The following is a 12,967-nucleotide window of genomic DNA, read 5'->3' on the forward strand; positions in this document are numbered from 1 at the left end:
CTGAACACGTCGACGTTGATTGACGTTTTTATTACGGACTCTAAAAACACACCGCTTTGTTCCGGTACTTTAGCTGTACACGTCAGCAATCACTCGCCAGTTTGTTTTGTTTTCAGATGTGGTTTGCTCCCGTCAAAAAACTCAGCTACTCGTGTAACCAGATTTATAGATATAAATAATAAAACGATTGAAATATTTTGTAACTGAAGTTGAGCGTGTGACGGACTTCCGTCTGGCCGGGAGCGTGCATTTGATAAATAAGAGACGCCGACCAGTGAAAAAAGGTTCGTTCTTGACGTTTCGGCTTCCACAAGGATGCCTTGTTCACAAAGAATTCATCACTATACATAGGTCGTTTAAATATCATTAAATAATTGGCGCAAGGAGCGTCCGTATATCAGGTTTAGATTACCGTCGTTCAAGTTTAACGTGTGACGCAGTTTCTATGATTAGGGATTCCAAATGAAGTGATGCTGCTACTTTTACCGTTGCGATGATCCTTGCTTGTCAGTCAATTTTGTGGCCATTCACGACGGTGTGGTCCGCTAAGGCGTTGTTGCGAATCTTTACGTTCTTTACCTCCCGAGCGTGCTGCTGTAATTGCTTCCGGTAGTTTCCAGTTTCCCCCATATACACACCGTTGCAGTACGCGCGGGGGATTTCGTAAACAACTGCGGGGAATCTTTCATTTGCGGTGTGTCCTTCAAGTTTACAAGCTGATGGCGAATCTTTCTGACCGGGACATGTGCCACCTGCATGCCCGTCATATTCCGTAGTACACGTGCTAGACTAGTTCCCGGGACATACGGCACAGAAGCGTGTTTCTTGAGCGGAGAGCGGGTGTCCGGTGGTCCTTGTTTTGACATCTGACGTTCCACCGCGTCGAAGAAGCGCCTAGGCTATCCACAGTTCCTGAGGTCATCACGTACCTTTGTTGCGTCTAGGATCACATCCTCGGGCCTTGCGCACAACCTTTTCGCACGAAGCAGTAACGTGCTAACAACAGCCTTCTTACGGCTGGCAGGGTGCACTGAGTTGAAATTGAGGTAGCGGCCAGTGCGTCTCCTTTCGGAATACGCTGAAAGATAGACCATGGCCTTCACGTGAAACAAGGAAATCAAGAAATGGTAGTTTGCCTTCCAATTCTTCTTATATAGTGAACTGAATGGCTCTTTCCAGGCTGTTAAGATGGGTCAGAAACTTGCTTACCACGCCTTTTTGGATAATGCAAAAGCAGTAATCGATGTAGCGGAAAAACACCTTTGTCGAAAGGACAAAGGAGGCCAACGCCCGCTGTTCCAGCTTTTTCATGATGAAATTTGCAGCCTTAACCGAAACTGAGGCTCCCGTGTGGGTCCCGTGCACCTGTTTGTAAAAATTGCTCATGAAAACGAAGTACGTGTTCTTTAGGCAGAAGTCTAGAAGCCTGCGCAGGTCCGGTACGTCTATCGGTGATCTTTCCGGCAATGTTACACCAGCCTCAAGGGCAGTGGTGCAAACACTGAGAGCAAGGCCCATCAGAACGCTCTTGAACAAGTACTTAATGTCAAACGACACGATCACCTCATCTTCATCGATTGAGGTGTTGCGGCTCTTCTCGACAAATTCGAACGAATTGCGGACGTGACTAGGCCTCTGACCAACGAGCGGAGAAAGGACCCGGTGCAAGTACTTCGGGAGGTTATGCAGTGGGGAGCGAGTGCAATCCTCGATGGGACGCTTCCGTGTGGAAGCCGAAACGTCAAAAACGAACCTTTTTTTCACTAGTCGGCGTCTCTTATTTTTCAAACATTTTGTAACTGAATGTCTAAAATTGATTGCCTAGAGGTCTTTCGTTTTAAAGATACAGAAGACGCATATGAACTGTTCATAGAAAAATTTAAAGCCTGCTACAACAGTTGTTTGCCATATGTGAGGAAACGAGTGCGTGTTTAGAACGCAAGCCTTCGGTTACACTTTAATGTCTGAGTGCTATTCGTGAAAAAAACGCTCTTTGAGAGCTTCTTTAAGACAAGGAAATCGGAAGATCTTAAATCTTTCAAGAATCACCAAAATAAAACGAAGAAGCTTTTGCGCAGAAGTAAGACACATTACTTTTAAAACCTGTTCAACAATGGTTTAACCAAGCGATCTGACCTTATGTGGAAGCGTTTGAAATGTTTTAAAACGCCATTCACACCATACTGACTGACCAACTCAGTTGACTGTCAATGACAAAACCTTTATCATTCACAAAATCGCAGAATCATTTCATAATTTTTTCTGTGTATGTGGCGTGCAGTAAGCATGAGCCCAATTGCATGAATTATCTAAAGAAGAAAATAACCAAAACTGCATTTTTGTGGCCGGTGACTGTGCCTCAAATCAAATAAGTGTTATTGCCCCTGAAAACAAGTAGGTGTGTCGATGTTGATGAATTGCAGATTCGACAGATTAAGCATGCCACTGATATTTTAGCGCCCGTGATGGAGTATTTATTAACGTTTCATTTTAGACATGCCATTTTCTATGTCGCTTAAAAATCGCAAAAATGTCTGTCATTATTAAAGGAGTAGACAAAAACAACATGATCAAATACAGACCGATATCAATCCTACCAGTCTTCTCAGAGGGCAGTGAAAAATTGATGCACAAAATATTAAACAGTTTTCTCGCTAAGCACAACACATGAACGCCTTTGCAATTTAGATTTACAAAGCACCGTCCAGCTGAGACCGCGTTACTAACAGAAAAGGAAATCCTTTTAGACTTTTTTGTGCGAGAACACCACGTGCTGGGTATTTTCGTGGACTTCTCGAAGGCCTTCGATTTAATTAACCATGCCACTCTTTTAACTAAACTAGAGCACTACGACTTTCGAGGTATATTTCTGATGCTGTTGCAAAGTTACTTAAGAAATCGAAAGCGGGAAGTGCAAGTGAACAGTTCCACTTCAAATTTTAGACGTCTCCGGAGTGGTGTTCCTCAAGGCAGCTTTCTCGGCCCATTATTATTTAACATTTACGTAAATGACCTAGTAAGCATTAGTGATCATACTATATTTATCGTATATGCCGATGACATGAGTCTTTTTTTTCCTGGACCTATCTTGACCGAACTTAAATATAAAGCAAACAATGTACTTGCGCTTTTAACAAACTGGAGCGTGGCAAACTCTCTACTTATTAATGTTTCGAAAATGAAAGCATTTTTATTCCACCCGAAAAACAAACCAGTGAACGTAACCATCAATCTTAGCCTTGCTAACTCCAACGTTGAAATGGTGTTCGTTGTCAAAAGTCTCGGATTTCTTTTCCAAGAAATCACGTCGTGGGACGCTCACGTTCAAATGACTTGGTCAGAAATATCTCGTAGCGTCGGAATAATACCGCGCTTGCGTTTTGTTTTGCCGAGAAACATAGAAATATTGCTTTATTATTGCCTATTTTTCTCAACACTAAGATATTGCTACTTTATGTGGGGGTACTACCACTGGTACGAACATCGCAAAAATACATAAGTGCAAAAGAACACACCGGGACATTTTTTGAGGATCTACGTCTAGTTCCACTTCGTATTCTTTACGATTCACTGCTTGCCTTATGCTATCAAACCTCGATGAAGAAAAATGACCCTTATCTCATGGAACTTGCGGCTCTCAACTTACGTCACACTGTCTATGACACAAGGACCTCGGGCCAGTGGCAGCTACTGTACACGCGAACAAATTACGGTCACCAGATGCTAGGGTACACCTTGCCGACTATGTTAAATTCTGATTTCCTTGAAAATTGCTAGCGTGCTTTGTGCAATGTTGTCTTTTTCATGTACAATATTTCTTTTTCTCTAGCCTATAGCCTCCAAGTTTTTATAAGTAAACTTACTTGATAGCTACATTTTTCCGCGCCTGTTTTTTGCTCCTTGCACTGTTATTGCCTTGACACTTTTCTTTGTTATTACAGTGTGCAAAAAGAGCGCAAAGTTATCGTAAAATTTTAAGGATTTTTGCTTGCCCCCCCCCCCCCCCCCCCCCCCCCCCATCAACATCACTCCTGTCCAGTGGACGTTGGATGCTGAAAATAAAGTTTACTTTGACTATGACTCTGACACTCATTGGATGCTGGAAAACTGGGGTTTTCAGGTCACTTAAAGAAAATTTTTAAGGATGTCAGTCCAAGCTTTCAACGAAGATCGCGCCTGCGCGATCTGAGCTGCTGCCGCTACGTCCACTCGGTGTCGACTCGTCGCTGTCTCCCTTCGGTCTGTTTCTTTCCTCCCGGTTGTGTGAGGTTCCTCCTCTTCACGTCGGGGTGGGGAGGCGTCCGCGGTGTCCTTTCTTTTCGGTGAACAGTAGGCGGTTCCGGCCTGTCCGGGTGTGTCAACTGTTTTTTTCCTGTTTTTAGGCGCGGTGCGCTCTCGCCTAGGGTGCCTCGATGAGCTCCTGCTCTCCACTGAGGGTGGTGACACTCTTAGAAGTGGTCGTCGAGGGCAAAACAGGTTATCGGGAGGTGCCGCCGCCATTTTTTGCATTTCGCTCCCGCTATCCTGCCGACTTTCACGCAAGACATTGAAAGCGGCATTCTTCAAGGATGCTCTGATCGGGACAGCAAGCGATGAATATGCCTCTTTGACAATTCTCAAAGATTATGTGAGTGATGAACGGAACTTGATTTTGTCCAGCAGTCAAGGGATCCGCACTTTCATGAGCTACGAGGAATCCTTCACCAGCGCTCTCTTGTGGTGGGCAAACAATACACATACAATGAAGTGCACGCTGAAATGTTCACAGAATACTTTGCGAAGTTAGACCGGCCATGCACTATTCACAATGAAGCAATAGGCAAAATGCTGATAGCCACCTACACAAGACTGCGGCTACGCATCCATCTACGTTAATAACCAGCCACATGTGCTGGTGGTCACGGAAGCAAAACTTGTGATGGTGTTCACCTCCTGTAATCAGTATGTAATCAGACGCTGTAATCAGTGGGAACTTCTCGTGTACATGCACAAAAGCGTGAGAAATTGAAGCGTAAGGATCATAAGCTGCATTACACTTGCAGTGACGTGTCGTTCATGATCATTTTGTAGATATTGTATTTGTGCATTAAGGTTGTAAATCATTGTTTTTGCGTCGCCTAAGTATTTATGTTTCGAATGCAAAGTGTATGCATAGTAAAGTTGGCCACCATTGGATAATAGTGGTAGTGGAGGTAGTCATGCCATGCGTTCGTACCTAAATATGCAGCTGTCCATTTAGCGTACTTCACTTTTTTCCGCTATATCGCACGTAAGCCCACTGTTAGCAAGTTCACGGCACCGGTATGACAAAGACGGCGGGCAACTGCTCGCGAAGCACGTATCGCAAAACAAAGAAAGATATCCGCTATAGTATTGCTAATCGTCTCGAAATAGCAAATGCATCACCGAATCTTTACTCTTACTATTCATATAAAGTAGAAGAGGAATGATTATCAAAAGTAAAGTCCAATTCAAACTCCTACTGCAAGCGGGGCCACCTCTATCTAGGGGCGCCATACAGCAATTGCGCACCTCGCGACGAGCGGACGCAAGAAAATCGCGGTCGCCCTAGCAGATGATGCGGTTGTCCTCACCCTAAGCAGAGAGCGGGCGCGCGTCGAGGCACCCTACTTTCGTCTGGGCCGCCTTTCGTCCCGGCATATATTCGTAAAAAGTGTGTTCTGTCCGTGGGTCGAAGCTGTAAAGGAATTCTAGGAATGTCTTCCTTCAACTGCGCGAGCAATACGTTCGTCAGCAGCAAGCTGACACAACCGTCCCAAATGTTGCGTATGCCCTCAGGTGCACGCGTTTCGGGAAGATTACGCCAACTCATCATGGATCAAATCGCGCTCCTGTATCTTCTTAGGTGGTCTATATTTACCGACTTGCAATATTTTTTATATTTCTTCCGGGCACGCGGAGTAATCTTTCGATGGCGACAAGATTTGGCTCGGTCAATGCTGTACTTCAAAAGGTCCCTCGCGGCGGGCATCCAATGCATTTCGCGCGCCAACTTCTAGCACGACGATATCTCCAGGATGAAAGTATGGTGTTCACCGCCTCGAGTCGTATAGAGACGTTGAATCTCGCTGAAACTCGAGAAGACTGTCCCTCATATCCGCACGTCCTCTTGAGATCGTGCAGTCTTCCTGCTTCGTCTATTTCGTTCTCAACAGAGGCGATATTGAGTTCCCTGGGTATTTTCGGGTCGTACCCACGCATTAGCAAGAATGGGCTGTCGTTTCCGTGGCGGTGTTTGGTGGTGTTGATAGGAAACGTGGCATTGAGAAGCTGCTTCCTCACAGCGTCGCTGCCGTCGATGGTTTATTTGCGCAGCACTTCCTTGAGGGTGCACCGACCAATCTCTCGATCATCCCGTTGTACTGAGGCCAGTAAGGGGGAGAATTCACGTGGGTTATTCTGAATCAGTGGTGAAGCTGTGCAGTTTGCTTGTTAGTGAAGCCTTTAGCCTGGTATTTGATTACGATGCTGGGAACGCCGAATCTTTGAATCTACCTTTCCTCTAGGAATTCGAGTTAGTATGCTGACGAAGTGCTCGGCAAGGCCACGGCGTCCATGTATCTCGTAGCGAGGTCAATGCAAACAAGCAAATGGCCGTTTCTTCCGTCAAGTGGTCCCATGTAATCCAATGAGGTGACGGTGTTTGGTTCGTTGGGAGAGTCTCTGGGCTTGAGGCATCCTTCATTTCGCGTGGTGCATGGGTTTGTTGTCTGGCACGTGTGGCAGGACTCTATGTATAGATGGATGTCCTAGACATGGATGGCCATTCAAAATTTTCTTTGGACAAGATCCTTGGTTTTCTCGATGCTGAAATGGCCGTTGCCATCGTGGAAAACCACCAGGACGCTGCTTCGCAGAGTGGCGATTACGGTCTTTATGAAGTGACCTTGTGTTAAGGGTGCCATCCTCGATCACGGATTCAGATGCACCATCGTTAGCCTCGGTTCGGAACCTTTGGCAGTCTGCGTCGCTTTCTTGCAGCTCGCGTAGACGGATGTGTCTACTGACGAAAACGCTGAGACAGCAGAGGTTGTGAGCCGAAAGTCGCTCTTCGCTCGGTTCGATATCGTCCGACTGCCTCGAGAGTGCGTCTGACATGGTGTTCTGGTGTCCAGGCTTGTGCTTTACGTAAAATGTGTAATCCGCAAGGTCGAGGGTCCATCTTGCGAATCTGCGGTAGGTTGCACCCTTTTTACCAGGTACAAGCTGAAATCGTTTGTGTGCACCGTAAAACGTGTACCTCTTTGAAGGTAGTTCGCAAATTTTTCGGTGACAGCCCTATTAAGAGCGATGCACTCAAGCATACTCGAGTGCAGTCCCCTGTCGTGCTGGTTCAAGGATCGGCTTGCGAACTAGATTATGCGCTCCTTGCCGTCATGTGTTTATGACAGCACTGTCCCAAGTGCGGCCTGAGAGGCTTCAACATGCACGTATGTCCGACATTCTGGACATGAGCTCGAGAGTGTGGGCGGACTCTGCAAAGCTGTCTTCACAGCATCTACGATCTGTTGATGTTCGCCTGGGCAAACGAAGGCGGCATCCCTTGCGAGCAGTAGGCGTAAGAGGCGCATGAGCTTGGAGAACTGTGGCACAAATCTGCGGGAATGGTTCACTAACTGGAGGAAGTATAGCTTTTTCTCACTGCAATGCTGCTCGAAATCTTCAATGGCGGCGGCTCTTCTTTCGTCCATCTTTCTCCTGTAATGACGAATACCAGAAACTGGACCTTGTCTTACACGAACTGGAACTTTCGTAGGTCCATACTCAGGCCGTTGACGATTATTCTTTTCAGCGCCTCTTCCACCAGGATGAGCGCCTCTGTCACCGTAACCTCTCCCTCTCCAGCATCCTCCATATACGTCGACTTTCTGCCCACGCCATCAAACGTGCTGCGCACCACTCTGCTTCGTATGTGGTGCCTTGCAGAAGCCAAAAGCCATGCGAAGCTACTTATATTTGCCCCCCTGGGGTTATCAACGATGTTTTGTGAATGTCTTCAGCCTTTACTCGGATGGTTAAAAAGACTGCCTGTGGTGTCGGCCAGGACTGCTGCCCAAGAACTGTGTCTGCACTCAGCAAAACATGACGAATACGTTTTATTCACGACGGGATGGGTTCGTATATAGAACAATCAGGTGACAATTTAAAGTACAGATGCACACAGACAAGGCCAAATCCAATGGAGTTGAACCAAACTGAAACAGGAACCCAGGACACAAAATACTCCCTCCCTTCGTGGAAAAGCAAACATTTGTAAAAATTGAAATGCAATTGAAAATTTTGAAGACGAAGTTATAAAGATACAACGTTACAAGTATTTGAACACAGAAAGTAGCCTACTCCTATGTATGCTTTGAATCGGAAAACAAAATTTCATACTTAATCCTTAAAGAACAATTAATGAAGGCTTTATACTTCATCAAAAACAATGAATATTTACACTTCACCAAACACAATGCACTTTAATCAAAACAGTGAATACATGAAACATCCTAAAAAATAGTGAACACTTCACAGGGAACAATGAATATACCTATCCGAAATATACCTTCTCTCCATTTTTCTTAAGAAATAATGAGGGGTCCTAAATACATGGCAAGCTTAAAGGCTCAGGAATACTCAACAGATGCTGCTAAGGCAGTGTTACTAAAGGTTACTAGAAACGTCAGATAAAGGAGCTCACGTGATATCATTAAAGTTTGGATTCATTTTCTATTCTCTGTGCGTCCTTAGGGAATCTGCTGATTGGCATCCCCATGAGCAGTAAATATTTTATTCAGAGAAAATGATAGCTTATAAAATTCTATTCCTTGCTGTTTTTGTGAAGCTACCTTATAACAGAGGCTAGTTTTATTTGGCCGGAAGGAACATCCTACTCAATGAAAACTAATGGTCCACATGACCATAGAACATTGGCTCGCTTTACGCAGCCGGAATATACATACATGAGCATCAGCCAATTTTACTTGACCGAAAAAAAACATACGAAAGAACAGTAAATTACCTTCCAAAGAAATCACACGACTCAGACTGATATGATCATACTTTGTCTGACATGAAACCGTACTAAGTGCATCTGTCTGCACGAGGAAAACGAAGTATGATATGTATAGTAACCTTAAAAATAGTGCTAAATTCTGAAAAGTTGACCATTATTTTTATCATGTTAGATTGCAACTGAAAAGAATGTTCTTGTTGAGCAATGCAACCGTGTAATATTATACTCAATAATCCTGAAAACACAGTGAACGAAATATCAGAAATATTTAAACAGTGGTATCAAATCATAATATCAGTATAATGTTATGAACACAAAAATATCACAAAAATATCACATTCACTTCCCATAAAACAGCTACTGGGAAGGAGAAACTGCGAACGAGAGAAATGATATTGAAAGGCATGTAAAATACCCGGTTGCATATCATGAACTATATTATACAAGAATTGAAATCTCAATGCAATGACCCTTCTTAGCCAAGGAAGAAGAATGCAAGACCAGTTATCGGCACACGTAGTCCTAAAATCAGTATGGCTTGAAAGTGTTCCTTCTTGGTCGCTTCGGTGCCAAACTGGATTCTTGAGGGGACGTCCTCAGTCCAGGTTCTCAAGGCTGCCGTCAGCGTCGGTTCCTAGGTGGAACAGCTGGGGGTGACTTACTTTCATCAGGCAGCACTGAACACTGAGCACGCAAGGCAGGAGCAACATCTTGCCCGCCCACAGATAAATAACTTGGACACTGAGCACTTGGGCCAGAAGGGACATCACACCCGTTCACAGGTAAATCACTCACATCACTGTGTAGGTGGGACGACATGGGTTGTCCAGCTGGTGGCCGTGAGGAACTGGTGAAGCAAGTTCTAACTTATGAAGACAGAGGTACCGATGATGCATAAGAAGGCCGTCGAGGCAACACTGGGTCGCCGATCCTTGATCTGCTGCATAAATTTATAATCGTAGGGAAAAGATTACGGCTGTTCAACCTCTTCCCGATTCAGTTTTCCCTCCATACCTTTGCCAGATTGGAAGCATTCCATAGCTTGCCAACATCTAGGCGGAAAGATGCTGGACCATGCTGTTGAATGGGCTCCTGTGGTGCGGAGAAACGTCTGTTTCCTTTGAACTGAATGATGGGTTTACGAAGTTTGACAGAGTACCGTGGTTGAATTCTGTGTGGTCGTGCTCCACGTTGGTTATCTGTGTATTTTTTTATCGGCATCTGTTTCTTCTCTATTCTTTTCCTCGAATCTTGAATAGCTAGAATAGCGTTTAGAGCCGTTTGCTCATACCGTAAAGTGATGTTCGAAGCTGTAGAGACGGATATATCGGACCTTTTTACCAAAAGACTTCGCGAACTCGTAGCCATGAGACGCTGGTCACGAACATGTCTCTCATTGACTCATCTGGGGACACAAAATTTGACGAGTTTTCCAGACCTCGGAGTGCGGCTATGTATTCTGTGACCGACTCATCTGGCTGCAGAATGCAGTTGTAGAAGTTACGTTGTTCTACAACCAAATTTGGCGACCCAAGAACTCATTGGCAAGTAATGTTACTGCAACCTGATACACATCTGGCGCAGTATCTCCCGATTCTGTGGGCGCTGCTGCTGGAAGCGATGAAATCTCCGGTTGCGTCGTACTATCTGCAAAACAAATTCTGCGCCCTTCGTCCCCTAAATTGTATATCAATAACGATTTCTTGCTTTCAGGTGATGCTGAAGAAGCCCCAGAAAAATTCAATGAAAGTTCAAATGTTTTTATTCATCGTTCCAAAAGCACTGCCCGATGTCCCGGTCTCTGAAGGAAAGGCTGGGCTGCATGAACGCCGGTGAGTCAATTTTTTCCCGGATGATTATCTTTTTAACACTTGTGTTTCTCTAATACAACTGCTCCTCAATTCAACTCTCAAACGTCATTGCCAGAAATGACGCATTGGCCTCAATGCATCCTCGTCGCCAAAGTGGTGTCGGCCTTGACGGCGGCCCAAGAAGAGAGTCGTTACTCCGCAAAACATGACGGAAATGACAGCAACCTCCTGGTTTCTCAATGACCGGTCATGAAAATATCAGCGGCCTCCCCAACCGGCGGTCACGAAAATAGCGGCAGCTTCTCGGCTCCTTCAACGGCCAGTTATGAAACAACAGCGGCATCCTGAATCGCTACTAACGAAAATGCAGACCCAGTACAAGGTACTTGCGTTTCTTCTGTCCTTACACATTGAATACTGAACATGAAAGTTGGCGGCCTCCCGGTCGTCAAGATTGCCGGTTACAGAAAATGGCGGCGAACGGTCTTCCTCCCTCTTCGTCTGCGCTCACTCGCTTTCCCTAGCTTCAGTACTCCGAGAGAGCGCAGCTCCGTGGCAGCGGCCCGGTCCTCGATAACGACGTCGGAGGAGGCAAGCAGATGCCGAAGTCCTCCGATGAAGAAGTAGAATATGCCGCCGGAAATAAGCCGTGGAGAAACAAACTGAAGACGACGGGACATCGCCACATTACTCTTGAACTAACTCAAGACAGCCACCTCAATCTAGGCAGCGGCCTTAAAAAATCCCCTACTCATCGCCATAGTTGTGTCGGCCTGGACGGCCGCCAAAGAAGCGAGTCGAGACTCAGAGAAACATGACGAATGACGTTTTATTCATGGCGGGATGGGTTTTTATATATAACGGTCACGTAAAAATCGAACGTACAGGTGCGCATAGACAAGGCCAAATGCAATCAAAGAAAAACAAAACTGAAACTGAAACTCAGGACAGAACACTGCCTTCACTTCCAGGACGGTGAAAAAAACTGATCCCTCCCTGCTGGTGTAGTCGATGACGTCCTCCATGATCGGCATCGGGTATGAAGGGTTAACTATCTTCTCTTAATGTTGCGATAGTCGTGCACCATCCTTCGGGGGTCGTCAGGTGGAGCGGTTGGCATACAACGATCGTTGGAGAGCCGCAATCGCTCTCGCTTTGTACGATTACACTTTTCGCAAAGTAGTCATCCACCTGCTCTTTAATAAACTGGCGGTCAGCAGGAGAACACCTGTAGTCTAGATTTGACCGGCACGCTGTCCCGCAGTAAGATGCTATGTTCGGCGTGGGGGCACATGTCAAATTCGTCTGCTTTCGACGTGAAAGCTTGGTCATGCTTATGCAGGATAGACTTTAGCGAATCATTATCGCTTTCGCTTGCTTGCCAAGTTACTTTTATCGCCGGGTCTTCTACAAGAGTCGTGAAGTCGTCATAGGGGCAAATGACCTTCGCACTCAGCAGCATAAACCCACTGTCCTTGGGAGCAGGCTCATTAGCCCAACGGCAAACCGAAGCCTCTAAACACCTCCTGTGTGTTTTGTTAAATTTGGAGTCTGGTCTTGTGAGCTCGATGACGCGTTTACGATGCTCGTGAAATGAACGAGAGTTACGTCGCGTTACACGGATGAAAATTAACGTCAACACTGGCAGCACGGCACTGGCAGCAAGATCGACATCTTGGCGGCACGTTTTCGCCGCTCCAACTTCAACACGCAGCGTTACCACGAGCGTCGGTCTAGTGCAGCGGATCAGGAGCTGAATTTCAACCGAAACCAATCGGGAGTGCGCGCGATTGTATGAGCTCAAGGCATTTTCGCTTTTGATTGACACGTTGGCTTCACTGTTGATATATATTGTAACGTGAAGATGTGCACACCAAAAGGGAAAAATATATTTACAGGGAAACAGCTTACAGCCACGCAGCCGAACAACCGGGCACGCGAAGCCCAGCAGCAGAAACGCACTTCGTCCTCTTCGCGTTCCAAGCGCGAGCGCACCAAGCACGAGCGTTCCAAGCACAAGCACAACCGTAGCATAACTCCCGGCGGCAAAAGCACCGTCCCGGTGCTAAGTGGATGATGTAGCAGGCGTGTGGTACGGTTTGAGACGGACTACATGAACGACGTCAGTCAAAGGGCT

Source organism: Amblyomma americanum, chromosome 9 (assembly GCF_052857255.1).
Source record: "Amblyomma americanum isolate KBUSLIRL-KWMA chromosome 9, ASM5285725v1, whole genome shotgun sequence".
Taxonomy (NCBI): domain Eukaryota; kingdom Metazoa; phylum Arthropoda; class Arachnida; order Ixodida; family Ixodidae; genus Amblyomma; species Amblyomma americanum.